The 18078-nt window shown below is 42.2% G+C and overlaps 14 non-coding genes across 14 annotated transcripts; all 14 read right to left on the bottom strand.

Annotated features, from left to right (window-relative positions):
- Positions 1-211: 211 nt before the first annotated feature.
- TRNAL-UAG (transfer RNA leucine (anticodon UAG)) lies at positions 212-294 on the bottom strand. The gene has a single exon. It is a non-coding gene; the product is annotated as a tRNA-Leu (tRNA).
- Positions 295-1476: 1182 nt separating this feature from the next.
- Positions 1477-1559, bottom strand: TRNAL-UAG (transfer RNA leucine (anticodon UAG)). The gene has a single exon. It is a non-coding gene; the product is annotated as a tRNA-Leu (tRNA).
- A 1194-nt stretch (positions 1560-2753) lies between these two features.
- TRNAL-UAG (transfer RNA leucine (anticodon UAG)) lies at positions 2754-2836 on the bottom strand. The gene has a single exon. It is a non-coding gene; the product is annotated as a tRNA-Leu (tRNA).
- Positions 2837-4018: 1182 nt separating this feature from the next.
- Positions 4019-4101, bottom strand: TRNAL-UAG (transfer RNA leucine (anticodon UAG)). The gene has a single exon. It is a non-coding gene; the product is annotated as a tRNA-Leu (tRNA).
- A 1182-nt stretch (positions 4102-5283) lies between these two features.
- Positions 5284-5366, bottom strand: TRNAL-UAG (transfer RNA leucine (anticodon UAG)). The gene has a single exon. It is a non-coding gene; the product is annotated as a tRNA-Leu (tRNA).
- A 2448-nt stretch (positions 5367-7814) lies between these two features.
- TRNAL-UAG (transfer RNA leucine (anticodon UAG)) lies at positions 7815-7897 on the bottom strand. The gene has a single exon. It is a non-coding gene; the product is annotated as a tRNA-Leu (tRNA).
- A 1182-nt stretch (positions 7898-9079) lies between these two features.
- On the bottom strand, positions 9080-9162 carry TRNAL-UAG (transfer RNA leucine (anticodon UAG)). Its single transcript has one exon. It is a non-coding gene; the product is annotated as a tRNA-Leu (tRNA).
- A 1183-nt stretch (positions 9163-10345) lies between these two features.
- TRNAL-UAG (transfer RNA leucine (anticodon UAG)) lies at positions 10346-10428 on the bottom strand. The gene has a single exon. It is a non-coding gene; the product is annotated as a tRNA-Leu (tRNA).
- A 1182-nt stretch (positions 10429-11610) lies between these two features.
- Positions 11611-11693, bottom strand: TRNAL-UAG (transfer RNA leucine (anticodon UAG)). The gene has a single exon. It is a non-coding gene; the product is annotated as a tRNA-Leu (tRNA).
- Positions 11694-12875: 1182 nt separating this feature from the next.
- On the bottom strand, positions 12876-12958 carry TRNAL-UAG (transfer RNA leucine (anticodon UAG)). The gene has a single exon. It is a non-coding gene; the product is annotated as a tRNA-Leu (tRNA).
- A 1182-nt stretch (positions 12959-14140) lies between these two features.
- Positions 14141-14223, bottom strand: TRNAL-UAG (transfer RNA leucine (anticodon UAG)). The gene has a single exon. It is a non-coding gene; the product is annotated as a tRNA-Leu (tRNA).
- A 1182-nt stretch (positions 14224-15405) lies between these two features.
- TRNAL-UAG (transfer RNA leucine (anticodon UAG)) lies at positions 15406-15488 on the bottom strand. The gene has a single exon. It is a non-coding gene; the product is annotated as a tRNA-Leu (tRNA).
- A 1182-nt stretch (positions 15489-16670) lies between these two features.
- On the bottom strand, positions 16671-16753 carry TRNAL-UAG (transfer RNA leucine (anticodon UAG)). Its single transcript has one exon. It is a non-coding gene; the product is annotated as a tRNA-Leu (tRNA).
- A 1182-nt stretch (positions 16754-17935) lies between these two features.
- Positions 17936-18018, bottom strand: TRNAL-UAG (transfer RNA leucine (anticodon UAG)). The gene has a single exon. It is a non-coding gene; the product is annotated as a tRNA-Leu (tRNA).
- Positions 18019-18078: the final 60 nt, after the last annotated feature.

Below are 18078 nucleotides of genomic sequence, written 5' to 3' on the forward strand. Positions count from 1 at the left end.
GAGTGTTCAAAAGTGGGATTTAAATCCACAAATTCAAGAGAGACCGGTCGGTCATCCTAACCTACACAAAAGTGCAATTTTTAAAGATTGGATGCCGAAACAGTTATCTGAAGAGTCTAATGTTTTGGGGCGTATACCGACATCATTTTTTTACTGATATTTCACCAACACTGACGGAATGACTGCGAAGAATGTTTAAGAAAAGATGAGCTGTCAGAAGTGGGATTTGAACCCACGCCTCCAGGGGAGACTGCGACCTAAACGCAGCGCCTTAGACCACTCGGCCATCCTGACTTACAGAAAATCTCTGCCTCTCCAGTTTGGTAGCAAAAACAAACATGTTAAGAGTCGATTTTTTGGGGATGATGAATTGAAAGATTAGAACTGTTTCTTGTCCATTTCCGTCTTGTATTTATTGGTTTATGATTACAGTGTTGCAAAAAGAAGTCCTTGAAGACCCTTTTACTTGCTTGATCTTGAAAATATAGAGAAATCCCCCTGGGAGGTACCCAGGAGTAAGGCAGTGGTGTAGGATTCTCTATAACATTCACGCAAGTAAGCAGAGGGATATGAATTGTTTTACATTGTTCACTTATATTTAGGGTCCTGTTAGAGATATGGGGATCATGAGAATTTAGAGTTGGTAGAGAATATGATCAAGGTTAAAAAAGTTGGCAGAAAGGAGTGTTGTGAAAGTCGTGGTACTAAAAAAGGTATCTACTGCACCTGACTGTTGGGTGTGGAGCACTTCTCTTTATCAGAATTTAGATTAAGCCGCGTAACTGGTGTGTTCTGCAGGTGTTCGTCAGGGATGGGGTTTCTCTGACAGTTTTACAAGTGCTAGAATTAATTTGGCTCCAAACTCCCACTAATACAAAGCCACATGTATATAAGTGGCTCGGGCTGGTCTCTTGGAGCTATGGAGTGCACAGTAGTGGAGTTAGGCCATGTTCTGTAGCCAGGCCCAGGATGTGGCCCCGTGTCTCAAATATTGCCACAACTTACACGGTTGCAGTGGGTAAATGCTATTAGCAAAAGGACTCCTCTCATCGCCGTACTCAGCTGCATAGAAATTGGGCAACAGAATAGCTGCACTATCACTCAATAGTACTGAATGCAGAATTGTCCCAGGTCTGGTGTTGAGTCTGTAGAAGTCTTTACAGGGAGTTGGCGAGGATTTTACCAGGATAGCGGAGGAGCTCAAGGAAAATGCGTCATTACTTTATGAGTCTTAGACCTGACATTATATCATGCTAAGAAAATATGAGTGTTCAAAAGTGGGATTTAAATCCACGAATTCAAGAGAGACCGGTCGGTCATCCTAACCTACACAAAAGTGCAATTTTTAAAGATTGGATGCTGAAACAGTTATCTGAAGAGTCTAATGTTTTGGGGCGTATACCAACATCATTTTTTTACTGATATTTCACCAACACTGACGGAATGACTGCGAAGAATGTTTAAGAAAAGATGAGCTGTCAGAAGTGGGATTTGAACCCACGCCTCCAGGGGAGACTGCGACCTAAACGCAGCGCCTTAGACCACTCGGCCATCCTGACTTACAGAAAATCTCTGCCTCTCCAGTTTGGTAGCAAAAACAAACATGTTAAGAGTCGATTTTTTGGGGATGATGAATTGAAAGATTAGAACTGTTTCTTGTCCATTTCCGTCTTGTATTTATTGGTTTATGATTACAGTGTTGCAAAAAGAAGTCCTTGAAGACCCTTTTACTTGCTTGATCTTGAAAATATAGAGAAATCCCCCTGGGAGGTACCCAGGAGTAAGGCAGTGGTGTAGGATTCTCTATAACATTCACTCAAGTAAGCAGAGGGATATGAATTGTTTTACATTGTTCACTTATATTTAGGGTCCTGTTAGAGATATGGGGATCATGAGAATTTAGAGTTGGTAGAGAATATGATCAAGGTTAAAAAAGTTGGCAGAAAGGAGCGTTGTGAAAGTCGTGGTACTAAAAAAGGTATCTACTGCACCTGACTGTTGGGTGTGGAGCACTTCTCTTTATCAGAATTTAGATTAAGCCGCGTAACTGGTGTGTTCTGCAGGTGTTCGTCAGGGATGGGGTTTCTCTGACAGTTTTACAAGTGCTAGAATTAATTTGGCTCCAAACTCCCACTAATACAAAGCCACATGTATATAAGTGGCTCGGGCTGGTCTCTTGGAGCTATGGAGTGCACAGTAGTGGAGTTAGGCCATGTTCTGTAGCCAGGCCCAGGATGTGGCCCCGTGTCTCAAATATTGCCACCACTTACACGGTTGCAGTGGGTAAATGCTATTAGCAAAAGGACTCCTCTCATCGCCGTACTCAGCTGCATAGAAATTGGGCAACAGAATAGCTGCACTATCACTCAATAGTACTGAATGCAGAATTGTCCCAGGTCTGGTGTTGAGTCTGTAGAAGTCTTTACAGGGAGTTGGCGAGGATTTTACCAGGATAGCGGAGGAGCTCAAGGAAAATGCGTCATTACTTTATGAGTCTTAGACCTGACATTATATCATGCTAAGAAAATATGAGTGTTCAAAAGTGGGATTTAAATCCACGAATTCAAGAGAGACCGGTCGGTCATCTTAACCTACACAAAAGTGCAATTTTTAAAGATTGGATGCTGAAACAGTTATCTGAAGAGTCTAATGTTTTGGGTAATGTTTTGGGGCGTATACCGACATCATTTTTTTACTGATATTTCACCAACACTGACGGAATGACTGCGAAGAATGTTTAAGAAAAGTTGAGCTGTCAGAAGTGGGATTTGAACCGACGCCTCCAGGGGAGACTGCGACCTAAACGCAGCGCCTTAGACCACTCGGCCATCCTGACTTACAGAAAATCTCTGCCTCTCCAGTTTGGTAGCAAAAACAAACATGTTAAGAGTCGATTTTTTGGGGATGATGAATTGAAAGATTAGAACTGTTTCTTGTCCATTTCCGTCTTGTATTTATTGGTTTATGATTACAGTGTTGCAAAAAGAAGTCCTTGAAGACCCTTTTACTTGCTTGATCTTGAAAATATAGAGAAATCCCCCTGGGAGGTACCCAGGAGTAAGGCAGTGGTGTAGGATTCTCTATAACATTCACTCAAGTAAGCAGAGGGATATGAAATATTTTACATTGTTCACTTAAATTTAGGGTCCTGTTAGAGATATGGGGATCATGAGAATTTAGAGTTGGTAGAGAATATGATCAAGGTTAAAAAAGTTGGCAGAAAGGAGTGTTGTGAAAGTCGTGGTACTAAAAAAGGTATCTACTGCACCTGACTGTTGGGTGTGGAGCACTTCTCTTTATCAGAATTTAGATTAAGCCGCGTAACTGGTGTGTTCTGCAGGTGTTCGTCAGGGATGGGGTTTCTCTGACAGTTTTACAAGTGCTAGAATTAATTTGGCTCCAAACTCCCACTAATACAAAGCCACATGTATATAAGTGGCTCGGGCTGGTCTCTTGGAGCTATGGAGTGCACAGTAGTGGAGTTAGGCCATGTTCTGTAGCCAGGCCCAGGATGTGGCCCCGTGTCTCAAATATTGCCACAACTTACACGGTTGCAGTGGGTAAATGCTATTAGCAAAAGGACTCCTCTCATCGCCGTACTCAGCTGCATAGAAATTGGGCAACAGAATAGCTGCACTATCACTCAATAGTACTGAATGCAGAATTGTCCCAGGTCTGGTGTTGAGTCTGTAGAAGTCTTTACAGGGAGTTGGCGAGGATTTTACCAGGATAGCGGAGGAGCTCAAGGAAAATGCGTCATTACTTTATGAGTCTTAGACCTGACATTATATCATGCTAAGAAAATATGAGTGTTCAAAAGTGGGATTTAAATCCACGAATTCAAGAGAGACCGGTCGGTCATCCTAACCTACACAAAAGTGCAATTTTTAAAGATTGGATGCTGAAACAGTTATCTGAAGAGTCTAATGTTTTGGGGCGTATACCAACATCATTTTTTTACTGATATTTCACCAACACTGACGGAATGACTGCGAAGAATGTTTAAGAAAAGATGAGCTGTCAGAAGTGGGATTTGAACCCACGCCTCCAGGGGAGACTGCGACCTAAATGCAGCGCCTTAGACCACTCGGCCATCCTGACTTACAGAAAATCTCTGCCTCTCCAGTTTGGTAGCAAAAACAAACATGTTAAGAGTCGATTTTTTGGGGATGATGAATTGAAAGATTAGAACTGTTTCTTGTCCATTTCCGTCTTGTATTTATTGGTTTATGATTACAGTGTTGCAAAAAGAAGTCCTTGAAGACCCTTTTACTTGCTTGATCTTGAAAATATAGAGAAATCCCCCTGGGAGGTACCCAGGAGTAAGGCAGTGGTGTAGGATTCTCTATAACATTCACTCAAGTAAGCAGAGGGATATGAAATATTTTACATTGTTCACTTAAATTTAGGGTCCTGTTAGAGATATGGGGATCATGAGAATTTAGAGTTGGTAGAGAATATGATCAAGGTTAAAAAAGTTGGCAGAAAGGAGTGTTGTGAAAGTCGTGGTACTAAAAAAGGTATCTACTGCACCTGACTGTTGGGTGTGGAGCACTTCTCTTTATCAGAATTTAGATTAAGCCGCGTAACTGGTGTGTTCTGCAGGTGTTCGTCAGGGATGGGGTTTCTCTGACAGTTTTACAAGTGCTAGAATTAATTTGGCTCCAAACTCCCACTAATACAAAGCCACATGTATATAAGTGGCTCGGGCTGGTCTCTTGGAGCTATGGAGTGCACAGTAGTGGAGCTAGGCCATGTTCTGTAGCCAGGCCCAGGTTGTGGCCCTGTGTCTCAAATATTGCCACAACTTACACGGTTGCAGTGGGTAAATGCTATTAGCAAAAGGACTCCTCTCATCGCCGTACTCAGCTGCATAGAAATTGGGCAACAGAATAGCTGCACTATCACTCAATAGTACTGAATGCAGAATTGTCCCAGGTCTGGTGTTGAGTCTGTAGAAGTCTTTACAGGGAGTTGGCGAGGATTTTACCAGGATAGCGGAGGAGCTCAAGGAAAATGCGTCATTACTTTATGAGTCTTAGACCTGACATTATATCATGCTAAGAAAATATGAGTGTTCAAAAGTGGGATTTAAATCCACGAATTCAAGAGAGACCGGTCGGTCATCCTAACCTACACAAAAGTGCAATTTTTAAAGATTGGATGCTGAAACAGTTATCTGAAGAGTCTAATGTTTTGGGGCGTATACCGACATCATTTTTTTACTGATATTTCACCAACACTGACGGAATGACTGCGAAGAATGTTTAAGAAAAGATGAGCTGTCAGAAGTGGGATTTGAACCCACGCCTCCAGGGGAGACTGTGACCTAAACGCAGCGCATAAGACCACTCGGCCATCCTGACTTACAGAAAATCTCTGCCTCTCCAGTTTGGTAGCAAAAACAAACATGTTAAGAGTCGATTTTTTGGGGATGATGAATTGAAAGATTAGAACTGTTTCTTGTCCATTTCCGTCTTGTATTTATTGGTTTATGATTACAGTGTTGCAAAAAGAAGTCCTTGAAGACCCTTTTACTTGCTTGATCTTGAAAATATAGAGAAATCCCCCTGGGAGGTACCCAGGAGTAAGGCAGTGGTGTAGGATTCTCTATAACATTCACTCAAGTAAGCAGAGGGATATGAATTGTTTTACATTGTTCACTTATATTTAGGGTCCTGTTAGAGATATGGGGATCATGAGAATTTAGAGTTGGTAGAGAATATGATCAAGGTTAAAAAAGTTGGCAGAAAGGAGTGTTGTGAAAGTCGTGGTACTAAAAAAGGTATCTACTGCACCTGACTGTTGGGTGTGGAGCACTTCTCTTTATCAGAATTTAGATTAAGCCGCGTAACTGGTGTGTTCTGCAGGTGTTCGTCAGGGATGGGGTTTCTCTGACAGTTTTACAAGTGCTAGAATTAATTTGGCTCCAAACTCCCACTAATACAAAGCCACATGTATATAAGTGGCTCGGGCTGGTCTCTTGGAGCTATGGAGTGCACAGTAGTGGAGCTAGGCCATGTTCTGTAGCCAGGCCCAGGATGTGGCCCCGTGTCTCAAATATTGCCACAACTTACACGGTTGCAGTGGGTAAATGCTATTAGCAAAAGGACTCCTCTCATCGCCGTACTCAGCTGCATAGAAATTGGGCAACAGAATAGCTGCACTATCACTCAATAGTACTGAATGCAGAATTGTCCCAGGTCTGGTGTTGAGTCTGTAGAAGTCTTTACAGGGAGTTGGCGAGGATTTTACCAGGATAGCGGAGGAGCTCAAGGAAAATGCGTCATTACTTTATGAGTCTTAGACCTGACATTATATCATGCTAAGAAAATATGAGTGTTCAAAAGTGGGATTTAAATCCACAAATTCAAGAGAGACCGGTCGGTCATCCTAACCTACACAAAAGTGCAATTTTTAAAGATTGGATGCTGAAACAGTTATCTGAAGAGTCTAATGTTTTGGGGCGTATACCGACATCATTTTTTTACTGATATTTCACCAACACTGACGGAATGACTGCGAAGAATGTTTAAGAAAAGATGAGCTGTCAGAAGTGGGATTTGAACCCACGCCTCCAGGGGCGACTGTGACCTAAACGCAGCGCATTAGACCACTCGGCCATCCTGACTTACAGAAAATCTCTGCCTCTCCAGTTTGGTAGCAAAAACAAACATGTTAAGAGTCGATTTTTTGGGGATGATGAATTGAAAGATTAGAACTGTTTCTTGTCCATTTCCGTCTTGTATTTATTGGTTTATGATTACAGTGTTGCAAAAAGAAGTCCTTGAAGACCCTTTTACTTGCTTGATCTTGAAAATATAGAGAAATCCCCCTGGGAGGTACCCAGGAGTAAGGCAGTGGTGTAGGATTCTCTATAACATTCACTCAAGTAAGCAGAGGGATATGAATTGTTTTACATTGTTCACTTATATTTAGGGTCCTGTTAGAGATATGGGGATCATGAGAATTTAGAGTTGGTAGAGAATATGATCAAGGTTAAAAAAGTTGGCAGAAAGGAGTGTTGTGAAAGTCGTGGTACTAAAAAAGGTATCTACTGCACCTGACTGTTGGGTGTGGAGCACTTCTCTTTATCAGAATTTAGATTAAGCCGCGTAACTGGTGTGTTCTGCAGGTGTTCGTCAGGGATGGGGTTTCTCTGACAGTTTTACAAGTGCTAGAATTAATTTGGCTCCAAACTCCCACTAATACAAAGCCACATGTATATAAGTGGCTCGGGCTGGTCTCTTGGAGCTATGGAGTGCACAGTAGTGGAGCTAGGCCATGTTCTGTAGCCAGGCCCAGGTTGTGGCCCTGTGTCTCAAATATTGCCACAACTTACACGGTTGCAGTGGGTAAATGCTATTAGCAAAAGGACTCCTCTCATCGCCGTACTCAGCTGCATAGAAATTGGGCAACAGAATAGCTGCACTATCACTCAATAGTACTGAATGCAGAATTGTCCCAGGTCTGGTGTTGAGTCTGTAGAAGTCTTTACAGGGAGTTGGCGAGGATTTTACCAGGATAGCGGAGGAGCTCAAGGAAAATGCGTCATTACTTTATGAGTCTTAGACCTGACATTATATCATGCTAAGAAAATATGAGTGTTCAAAAGTGGGATTTAAATCCACGAATTCAAGAGAGACCGGTCGGTCATCCTAACCTACACAAAAGTGCAATTTTTAAAGATTGGATGCTGAAACAGTTATCTGAAGAGTCTAATGTTTTGGGGCGTATACCAACATCATTTTTTTACTGATATTTCACCAACACTGACGGAATGACTGCGAAGAATGTTTAAGAAAAGATGAGCTTGTCAGAAGTGGGATTTGAACCCACGCCTCCAGGGGAGACTGCGACCTAAACGCAGCGCCTTAGACCACTCGGCCATCCTGACTTACAGAAAATCTCTGCCTCTCCAGTTTGGTAGCAAAAACAAACATGTTAAGAGTCGATTTTTTGGGGATGATGAATTGAAAGATTAGAACTGTTTCTTGTCCATTTCCGTCTTGTATTTATTGGTTTATGATTACAGTGTTGCAAAAAGAAGTCCTTGAAGACCCTTTTACTTGCTTGATCTTGAAAATATAGAGAAATCCCCCTGGGAGGTACCCAGGAGTAAGGCAGTGGTGTAGGATTCTCTATAACATTCACTCAAGTAAGCAGAGGGATATGAATTGTTTTACATTGTTCACTTATATTTAGGGTCCTGTTAGAGATATGGGGATCATGAGAATTTAGAGTTGGTAGAGAATATGATCAAGGTTAAAAAAGTTGGCAGAAAGGAGCGTTGTGAAAGTCGTGGTACTAAAAAAGGTATCTACTGCACCTGACTGTTGGGTGTGGAGCACTTCTCTTTATCAGAATTTAGATTAAGCCGCGTAACTGGTGTGTTCTGCAGGTGTTCGTCAGGGATGGGGTTTCTCTGACAGTTTTACAAGTGCTAGAATTAATTTGGCTCCAAACTCCCACTAATACAAAGCCACATGTATATAAGTGGCTCGGGCTGGTCTCTTGGAGCTATGGAGTGCACAGTAGTGGAGCTAGGCCATGTTCTGTAGCCAGGCCCAGGATGTGGCCCCGTGTCTCAAATATTGCCACAACTTACACGGTTGCAGTGGGTAAATGCTATTAGCAAAAGGACTCCTCTCATCGCCGTACTCAGCTGCATAGAAATTGGGCAACAGAATAGCTGCACTATCACTCAATAGTACTGAATGCAGAATTGTCCCAGGTCTGGTGTTGAGTCTGTAGAAGTCTTTACAGGGAGTTGGCGAGGATTTTACCAGGATAGCGGAGGAGCTCAAGGAAAATGCGTCATTACTTTATGAGTCTTAGACCTGACATTATATCATGCTAAGAAAATATGAGTGTTCAAAAGTGGGATTTAAATCCACAAATTCAAGAGAGACCGGTCGGTCATCCTAACCTACACAAAAGTGCAATTTTTAAAGATTGGATGCAGAAACAGTTATCTGAAGAGTCTAATGTTTTGGGGCGTATACCGACATCATTTTTTTACTGATATTTCACCAACACTGACGGCATGACTGCGAAGAATGTTTAAGAAAAGATGAGCTGTCAGAAGTGGGATTTGAACCCACGCCTCCAGGGGAGACTGCGACCTAAACGCAGCACCTTAGACCACTCGGCCATCCTGACTTACAAACAATCTCTGCCTCTCCAGTTTGGTAGCAAAAACAAACATGTTAAGAGTCGATTTTTTGGGGATGTTGAATTGAAAGATTAGAACTGTTTCTTGTCCATTTCCGTCTTGTATTTATTGGTTTATGCTTACAGTGTTGCAAAAAGAAGTCCTTGAAGACCCTTTTACTTGCTTGATCTTGAAAATATAGAGATATCCCCCTTTGAGGTACCCAGGAGTAAGGCAGTGGTGTAGGATTCTCTATAACATTCACTCAAGTAAGCAGAGGGATATGAATTGTTTTACATTGTTCTCTTATATTTAGGGTCCTGTTAGAGATATGGGGATCATGAGAATTTAAAATTGGTAGAGAATATGATAAAGGTTAAAAAAGTTGGCAGAAAGGAGTGTTGTTAAAGTCGTGGTACTAAAAAAGGTATCTACTGCACCTGACTGTTGGGTGTGGAGTACTTCTCTTTATCAGAATTTAGATTAAGCCGCGTAACTGGTGGGTTCTGCAGGTGTTCATCAGTGATGGGGTTTCTCTGACAGTTTTACAAGTGCTAGAATTAATTTGGCTCCAAACTCCCACTAATACAAAGCCACATGTATATAAGTGGCTCGGGCTGGTCTCTTGGAGCTATGGAGTGCACAGTAGTGGAGCTAGGCCATGTTCTGTAGCCAGGCCCAGGTTGTGGCCCTGTGTCTCAAATATTGCCACAACTTACACGGTTGCAGTGGGTAAATGCTATTAGCAAAAGGACTCCTCTCATCGCCGTACTCAGCTGCATAGAAATTGGGCAACAGAATAGCTGCACTATCACTCAATAGTACTGAATGCAGAATTGTCCCAGGTCTGGTGTTGAGTCTGTAGAAGTCTTTACAGGGAGTTGGCGAGGATTTTACCAGGATAGCGGAGGAGCTCAAGGAAAATGCGTCATTACTTTATGAGTCTTAGACCTGACATTATATCATGCTAAGAAAATATGAGTGTTCAAAAGTGGGATTTAAATCCACGAATTCAAGAGAGACCGGTCGGTCATCCTAACCTACACAAAAGTGCAATTTTTAAAGATTGGATGCTGAAACAGTTATCTGAAGAGTCTAATGTTTTGGGGCGTATACCAACATCATTTTTTTACTGATATTTCACCAACACTGACGGAATGACTGCGAAGAATGTTTAAGAAAAGATGAGCTTGTCAGAAGTGGGATTTGAACCCACGCCTCCAGGGGAGACTGCGACCTAAACGCAGCGCCTTAGACCACTCGGCCATCCTGACTTACAGAAAATCTCTGCCTCTCCAGTTTGGTAGCAAAAACAAACATGTTAAGAGTCGATTTTTTGGGGATGATGAATTGAAAGATTAGAACTGTTTCTTGTCCATTTCCGTCTTGTATTTATTGGTTTATGATTACAGTGTTGCAAAAAGAAGTCCTTGAAGACCCTTTTACTTGCTTGATCTTGAAAATATAGAGAAATCCCCCTGGGAGGTACCCAGGAGTAAGGCAGTGGTGTAGGATTCTCTATAACATTCACTCAAGTAAGCAGAGGGATATGAATTGTTTTACATTGTTCACTTATATTTAGGGTCCTGTTAGAGATATGGGGATCATGAGAATTTAGAGTTGGTAGAGAATATGATCAAGGTTAAAAAAGTTGGCAGAAAGGAGCGTTGTGAAAGTCGTGGTACTAAAAAAGGTATCTACTGCACCTGACTGTTGGGTGTGGAGCACTTCTCTTTATCAGAATTTAGATTAAGCCGCGTAACTGGTGTGTTCTGCAGGTGTTCGTCAGGGATGGGGTTTCTCTGACAGTTTTACAAGTGCTAGAATTAATTTGGCTCCAAACTCCCACTAATACAAAGCCACATGTATATAAGTGGCTCGGGCTGGTCTCTTGGAGCTATGGAGTGCACAGTAGTGGAGCTAGGCCATGTTCTGTAGCCAGGCCCAGGATGTGGCCCCGTGTCTCAAATATTGCCACAACTTACACGGTTGCAGTGGGTAAATGCTATTAGCAAAAGGACTCCTCTCATCGCCGTACTCAGCTGCATAGAAATTGGGCAACAGAATAGCTGCACTATCACTCAATAGTACTGAATGCAGAATTGTCCCAGGTCTGGTGTTGAGTCTGTAGAAGTCTTTACAGGGAGTTGGCGAGGATTTTACCAGGATAGCGGAGGAGCTCAAGGAAAATGCGTCATTACTTTATGAGTCTTAGACCTGACATTATATCATGCTAAGAAAATATGAGTGTTCAAAAGTGGGATTTAAATCCACAAATTCAAGAGAGACCGGTCGGTCATCCTAACCTACACAAAAGTGCAATTTTTAAAGATTGGATGCAGAAACAGTTATCTGAAGAGTCTAATGTTTTGGGGCGTATACCGACATCATTTTTTTACTGATATTTCACCAACACTGACGGCATGACTGCGAAGAATGTTTAAGAAAAGATGAGCTGTCAGAAGTGGGATTTGAACCCACGCCTCCAGGGGAGACTGCGACCTAAACGCAGCACCTTAGACCACTCGGCCATCCTGACTTACAAACAATCTCTGCCTCTCCAGTTTGGTAGCAAAAACAAACATGTTAAGAGTCGATTTTTTGGGGATGTTGAATTGAAAGATTAGAACTGTTTCTTGTCCATTTCCGTCTTGTATTTATTGGTTTATGCTTACAGTGTTGCAAAAAGAAGTCCTTGAAGACCCTTTTACTTGCTTGATCTTGAAAATATAGAGATATCCCCCTTTGAGGTACCCAGGAGTAAGGCAGTGGTGTAGGATTCTCTATAACATTCACTCAAGTAAGCAGAGGGATATGAATTGTTTTACATTGTTCTCTTATATTTAGGGTCCTGTTAGAGATATGGGGATCATGAGAATTTAAAATTGGTAGAGAATATGATAAAGGTTAAAAAAGTTGGCAGAAAGGAGTGTTGTTAAAGTCGTGGTACTAAAAAAGGTATCTACTGCACCTGACTGTTGGGTGTGGAGTACTTCTCTTTATCAGAATTTAGATTAAGCCGCGTAACTGGTGGGTTCTGCAGGTGTTCATCAGTGATGGGGTTTCTCTGACAGTTTTACAAGTGCTAGAATTAATTTGGCTCCAAACTCCCACTAATACAAAGCCACATGTATATAAGTGGCTCGGGCTGGTCTCTTGGAGCTATGGAGTGCACAGTAGTGGAGCTAGGCCATGTTCTGTAGCCAGGCCCAGGATGTGGCCCCGTGTCTCAAATATTGCCACAACTTACACGGTTGCAGTGGGTAAATGCTATTAGCAAAAGGACTCCTCTCATCGCCGTACTCAGCTGCATAGAAATTGGGCAACAGAATAGCTGCACTATCACTCAATAGTACTGAATGCAGAATTGTCCCAGGTCTGGTGTTGAGTCTGTAGAAGTCTTTACAGGGAGTTGGCGAGGATTTTACCAGGATAGCGGAGGAGCTCAAGGAAAATGCGTCATTACTTTATGAGTCTTAGACCTGACATTATATCATGCTAAGAAAATATGAGTGTTCAAAAGTGGGATTTAAATCCAAAAATTCAAGAGAGACCGGTCGGTCATCCTAACCTACACAAAAGTGCAATTTTTAAAGATTGGATGCCAAAACAGTTATCTGAAGAGTCTAATGTTTTGGGGCGTATACCGACATCATTTTTTTACTAACATTTCACCAACACTGACGGAATGACTGCGAAGAATGTTTAAGAAAAGATGAGCTGTCAGAAGTGGGATTTGAACCCACGCCTCCAGGGGAGACTGCGACCTAAACGCTGCGCCTTAGACCACTCGGCCAGCCTGACATACAGAAAATCTCTGCCTCTCCAGATTGGTAGCAAAAACAAACATGTTAAGAGTCGATTTTTTGGGGATGATGAATTGAAAGATTAGAACTGTTTCTTGTCCATTTCCGTCTTGTATTTATTGGTTTATGATTACAGTGTTGCAAAAAGAAGTCCTTGAAGACCCTTTTACTTGCTTGATCTTGAAAATATAGAGAAATCCCCCTGGGAGGTACCCAGGAGTAAGGCAGTGGTGTAGGATTCTCTATAACATTCACTCAAGTAAGCAGAGGGATATGAATTGTTTTACATTGTTCACTTATATTTAGGGTCCTGTTAGAGATATGGGGATCATGAGAATTTAGAGTTGGTAGAGAATATGATCAAGGTTAAAAAAGTTGGCAGAAAGGAGTGTTGTGAAAGTCGTGGTACTAAAAAAGGTATCTACTGCACCTGACTGTTGGGTGTGGAGCACTTCTCTTTATCAGAATTTAGATTAAGCCGCGTAACTGGTGTGTTCTGCAGGTGTTCGTCAGGGATGGGGTTTCTCTGACAGTTTTACAAGTGCTAGAATTAATTTGGCTCCAAACTCCCACTAATACAAAGCCACATGTATATAAGTGGCTCGGGCTGGTCTCTTGGTGCTATGGAGTGCACAGTAGTGGAGCTAGGCCATGTTCTGTAGCCAGGCTCAGGATGTGGCCCCGTGTCTCAAATATTGCCACAACTTACACGGTTGCAGTGGGTAAATGCTATTAGCAAAAGGACTCCTCTCATCGCCGTACTCAGCTGCATAGATATTGGGCAACAGAATAGCTGCACTATCACTCAATAGTACTGAATGCAGAATTGTCCCAGGTCTGGTGTTGAGTCTGTAGAAGTCTTTACAGGGAGTTGGCGAGGATTTTACCAGGATAGCGGAGGAGCTCAAGGAAAATGCGTCATTACTTTATGAGTCTTAGACCTGACATTATATCATGCTAAGAAAATATGAGTGTTCAAAAGTGGGATTTAAATCCACAAATTCAAGAGAGACCGGTCGGTCATCCTAACCTACACAAAAGTGCAATTTTTAAAAATTGGATGCCGAAACAGTTATCTGAAGAGTCTAATGTTTTGGGGCGTATACCGACATCATTTTTTTACTGATATTTCACCAACACTGACGGAATGACTGCGAAGAATGTTTAAGAAAAGATGAGCTGTCAGAAGTGGGATTTGAACCCACGCCTCCAGGGGAGACTGCGACCTAAACGCTGCGCCTTAGACCACTCGGCCAGCCTGACTTACAGAAAATCTCTGCCTCTCCAGATTGGTAGCAAAAACAAACATGTTAAGAGTCGATTTTTTGGGGATGATGAATTGAAAGATTAGAACTGTTTCTTGTCCATTTCCGTCTTGTATTTATTGGTTTATGATTACAGTGTTGCAAAAAGAAGTCCTTGAAGACCCTTTTACTTGCTTGATCTTGAAAATATAGAGAAATCCCCCTGGGAGGTACCCAGGAGTAAGGCAGTGGTGTAGGATTCTCTATAACATTCACTCAAGTAAGCAGAGGGATATGAATTGTTTTACATTGTTCACTTATATTTAGGGTCCTGTTAGAGATATGGGGATCATGAGAATTTAGAGTTGGTAGAGAATATGATCAAGGTTAAAAAAGTTGGCAGAAAGGAGTGTTGTGAAAGTCGTGGTACTAAAAAAGGTATCTACTGCACCTGACTGTTGGGTGTGGAGCACTTCTCTTTATCAGAATTTAGATTAAGCCGCGTAACTGGTGTGTTCTGCAGGTGTTCGTCAGGGATGGGGTTTCTCTGACAGTTTTACAAGTGCTAGAATTAATTTGGCTCCAAACTCCCACTAATACAAAGCCACATGTATATAAGTGGCTCGGGCTGGTCTCTTGGTGCTATGGAGTGCACAGTAGTGGAGCTAGGCCATGTTCTGTAGCCAGGCTCAGGATGTGGCCCCGTGTCTCAAATATTGCCACAACTTACACGGTTGCAGTGGGTAAATGCTATTAGCAAAAGGACTCCTCTCATCGCCGTACTCAGCTGCATAGATATTGGGCAACAGAATAGCTGCACTATCACTCAATAGTACTGAATGCAGAATTGTCCCAGGTCTGGTGTTGAGTCTGTAGAAGTCTTTACAGGGAGTTGGCGAGGATTTTACCAGGATAGCGGAGGAGCTCAAGGAAAATGCGTCATTACTTTATGAGTCTTAGACCTGACATTATATCATGCTAAGAAAATATGAGTGTTCAAAAGTGGGATTTAAATCCACAAATTCAAGAGAGACCGGTCGGTCATCCTAACCTACACAAAAGTGCAATTTTTAAAGATTGGATGCAGAAACAGTTATCTGAAGAGTCTAATGTTTTGGGGCGTATACCGACATCATTTTTTTACTGATATTTCACCAACACTGACGGAATGACTGCGAAGAATGTTTAAGAAAAGATGAGCTGTCAGAAGTGAGATTTGAACCCACACCTCCAGGGGAGACTGCGACCTAAACGCAGCGCCGTAGACCACTCAGCCATCCTGACTTACAAAAATGCTCTGCCTCTCCAGTTTGGTAGCAAAAACAAACATGTTAAGAGTCGATTTTTTGGGGATGATGAATTGAAAGATTAGAACTGTTTCTTGTCCATTTCCGTCTTGTATTTATTGGTTTATGATTACAGTGTTGCAAAAAGAAGTCCTTGAAGACCCTTTTACTTGCTTGATCTTGAAAATATAGAGAAATCCCCCTGGGAGGTACCCAGGAGTAAGGCAGTGGTGTAGGATTCTCTATAACATTCACTCAAGTAAGCAGAGGGATATGAATTGTTTTACATTGTTCACTTATATTTAGGGTCCTGTTAGAGATATGGGGATCATGAGAATTTAGAGTTGGTAGAGAATATGATCAAGGTTAAAAAAGTTGGCAGAAAGGAGTGTTGTGAAAGTCGTGGTACTAAAAAAGGTATCTACTGCACCTGACTGTTGGGTGTGGAGCACTTCTCTTTATCAGAATTTAGATTAAGCCGCGTAACTGGTGTGTTCTGCAGGTGTTCGTCAGGGATGGGGTTTCTCTGACAGTTTTACAAGTGCTAGAATTAATTTGGCTCCAAACTCCCACTAATACAAAGCCACATGTATATAAGTGGCTCGGGCTGGTCTCTTGGAGCTATGGAGTGCACAGTAGTGGAGTTAGGCCATGTTCTGTAGCCAGGCCCAGGATGTGGCCCCGTGTCTCAAATATTGCCACAACTTACACGGTTGCAGTGGGTAAATGCTATTAGCAAAAGGACTCCTCTCATCGCCGTACTCAGCTGCATAGAAATTGGGCAACAGAATAGCTGCACTATCACTCAATAGTACTGAATGCAGAATTGTCCCAGGTCTGGTGTTGAGTCTGTAGAAGTCTTTACAGGGAGTTGGCGAGGATTTTACCAGGATAGCGGAGGAGCTCAAGGAAAATGCGTCATTACTTTATGAGTCTTAGACCTGACATTATATCATGCTAAGAAAATTTGAGTGTTCAAAAGTGGGATTTAAATCCACAAATTCAAGAGAGACCGGTCGGTCATCCTAACCTACACAAAAGTGCAATTTTTAAAGCTTGGATGCAGAAACAGTTATCTGAAGAGTCTAATGTTTTGGGGCGTATACCGACATCATTTTTTTACTGATATTTCACCAACACTGACGGAATGACTGCGAAGAATGTTTAAGAAAAGATGAGCTGTCAGAAGTGGGATTTGAACCCACGCCTCCAGGGGAGACTGCGACCTAAACGCAGCGCCTTAGACCACTCGGCCATCCTGACTTACAAAAAATTTCTGCCTCTCCAGTTTGGTAGCAAAAACAAACATGTTAAGAGTCGATTTTTTGGGGATGTTGAATTGAAAGATTAGAACTGTTTCTTGTCCATTTCCGTCTTGTATTTATTGGTTTATGATTACAGTGTTGCAAAAAGAAGTCCTTGAAGACCCTTTTACTTGCTTGATCTTGAAAATATAGAGAAATCCCCCTGGGAGGTACCCAGGAGTAAGGCAGTGGTGTAGGATTCTCTATAACATTCACTCAAGTAAGCAGAGGGATATGAATTGTTTTACATTGTTCACTTATATTTAGGGTCCTGTTAGAGATATGGGGATCATGAGAATTTAGAGTTGGTAGAGAATATGATCAAGGTTAAAAAAGTTGGCAGAAAGGAGTGTTGTGAAAGTCGTGGTACTAAAAAAGGTATCTACTGCACCTGACTGTTGGGTGTGGAGCACTTCTCTTTATCAGAATTTAGATTAAGCCGCGTAACTGGTGTGTTCTGCAGGTGTTCGTCAGGGATGGGGTTTCTCTGACAGTTTTACAAGTGCTAGAATTAATTTGGCTCCAAACTCCCACTAATACAAAGCCACATGTATATAAGTGGCTCGGGCTGGTCTCTTGGAGCTATGGAGTGCACAGTAGTGGAGCTAGGCCATGTTCTGTAGCCAGGCCCAGGATGTGGCCCCGTGTCTCAAATATTGCCACAACTTACACGGTTGCAGTGGGTAAATGCTATTAGCAAAAGGACTCCTCTCATCGCCGTACTCAGCTGCATAGAAATTGGGCAACAGAATAGCTGCACTATCACTCAATAGTACTGAATGCAGAATTGTCCCAGGTCTGGTGTTGAGTCTGTAGAAGTCTTTACAGGGAGTTGGCGAGGATTTTACCAGGATAGCGGAGGAGCTCAAGGAAAATGCGTCATTACTTTATGAGTCTTAGACCTGACATTATATCATGCTAAGAAAATATGAGTGTTCAAAAGTGGGATTTAAATCCACAAATTCAAGAGAGACCGGTCGGTCATCCTAACCTACACAAAAGTGCAATTTTTAAAAATTGGATGCCGAAACAGTTATCTGAAGAGTCTAATGTTTTGGGGCGTATACCGACATCATTTTTTTACTGATATTTCACCAACACTGACGGAATGACTGCGAAGAATGTTTAAGAAAAGATGAGCTGTCAGAAGTGGGATTTGAACCCACGCCTCCAGGGGAGACTGCGACCTAAACGCAGCACCTTAGACCACTCGGCCAGCCTGACTTACATAAAATCGCTGCCTCTCCAGATTGGTAGCAAAAACAAACATGTTAAGAGTCGATT

Source organism: Rhinoderma darwinii, chromosome 1 (genome assembly GCF_050947455.1).
Source record: "Rhinoderma darwinii isolate aRhiDar2 chromosome 1, aRhiDar2.hap1, whole genome shotgun sequence".
Classification (NCBI taxonomy): domain Eukaryota; kingdom Metazoa; phylum Chordata; class Amphibia; order Anura; family Rhinodermatidae; genus Rhinoderma; species Rhinoderma darwinii.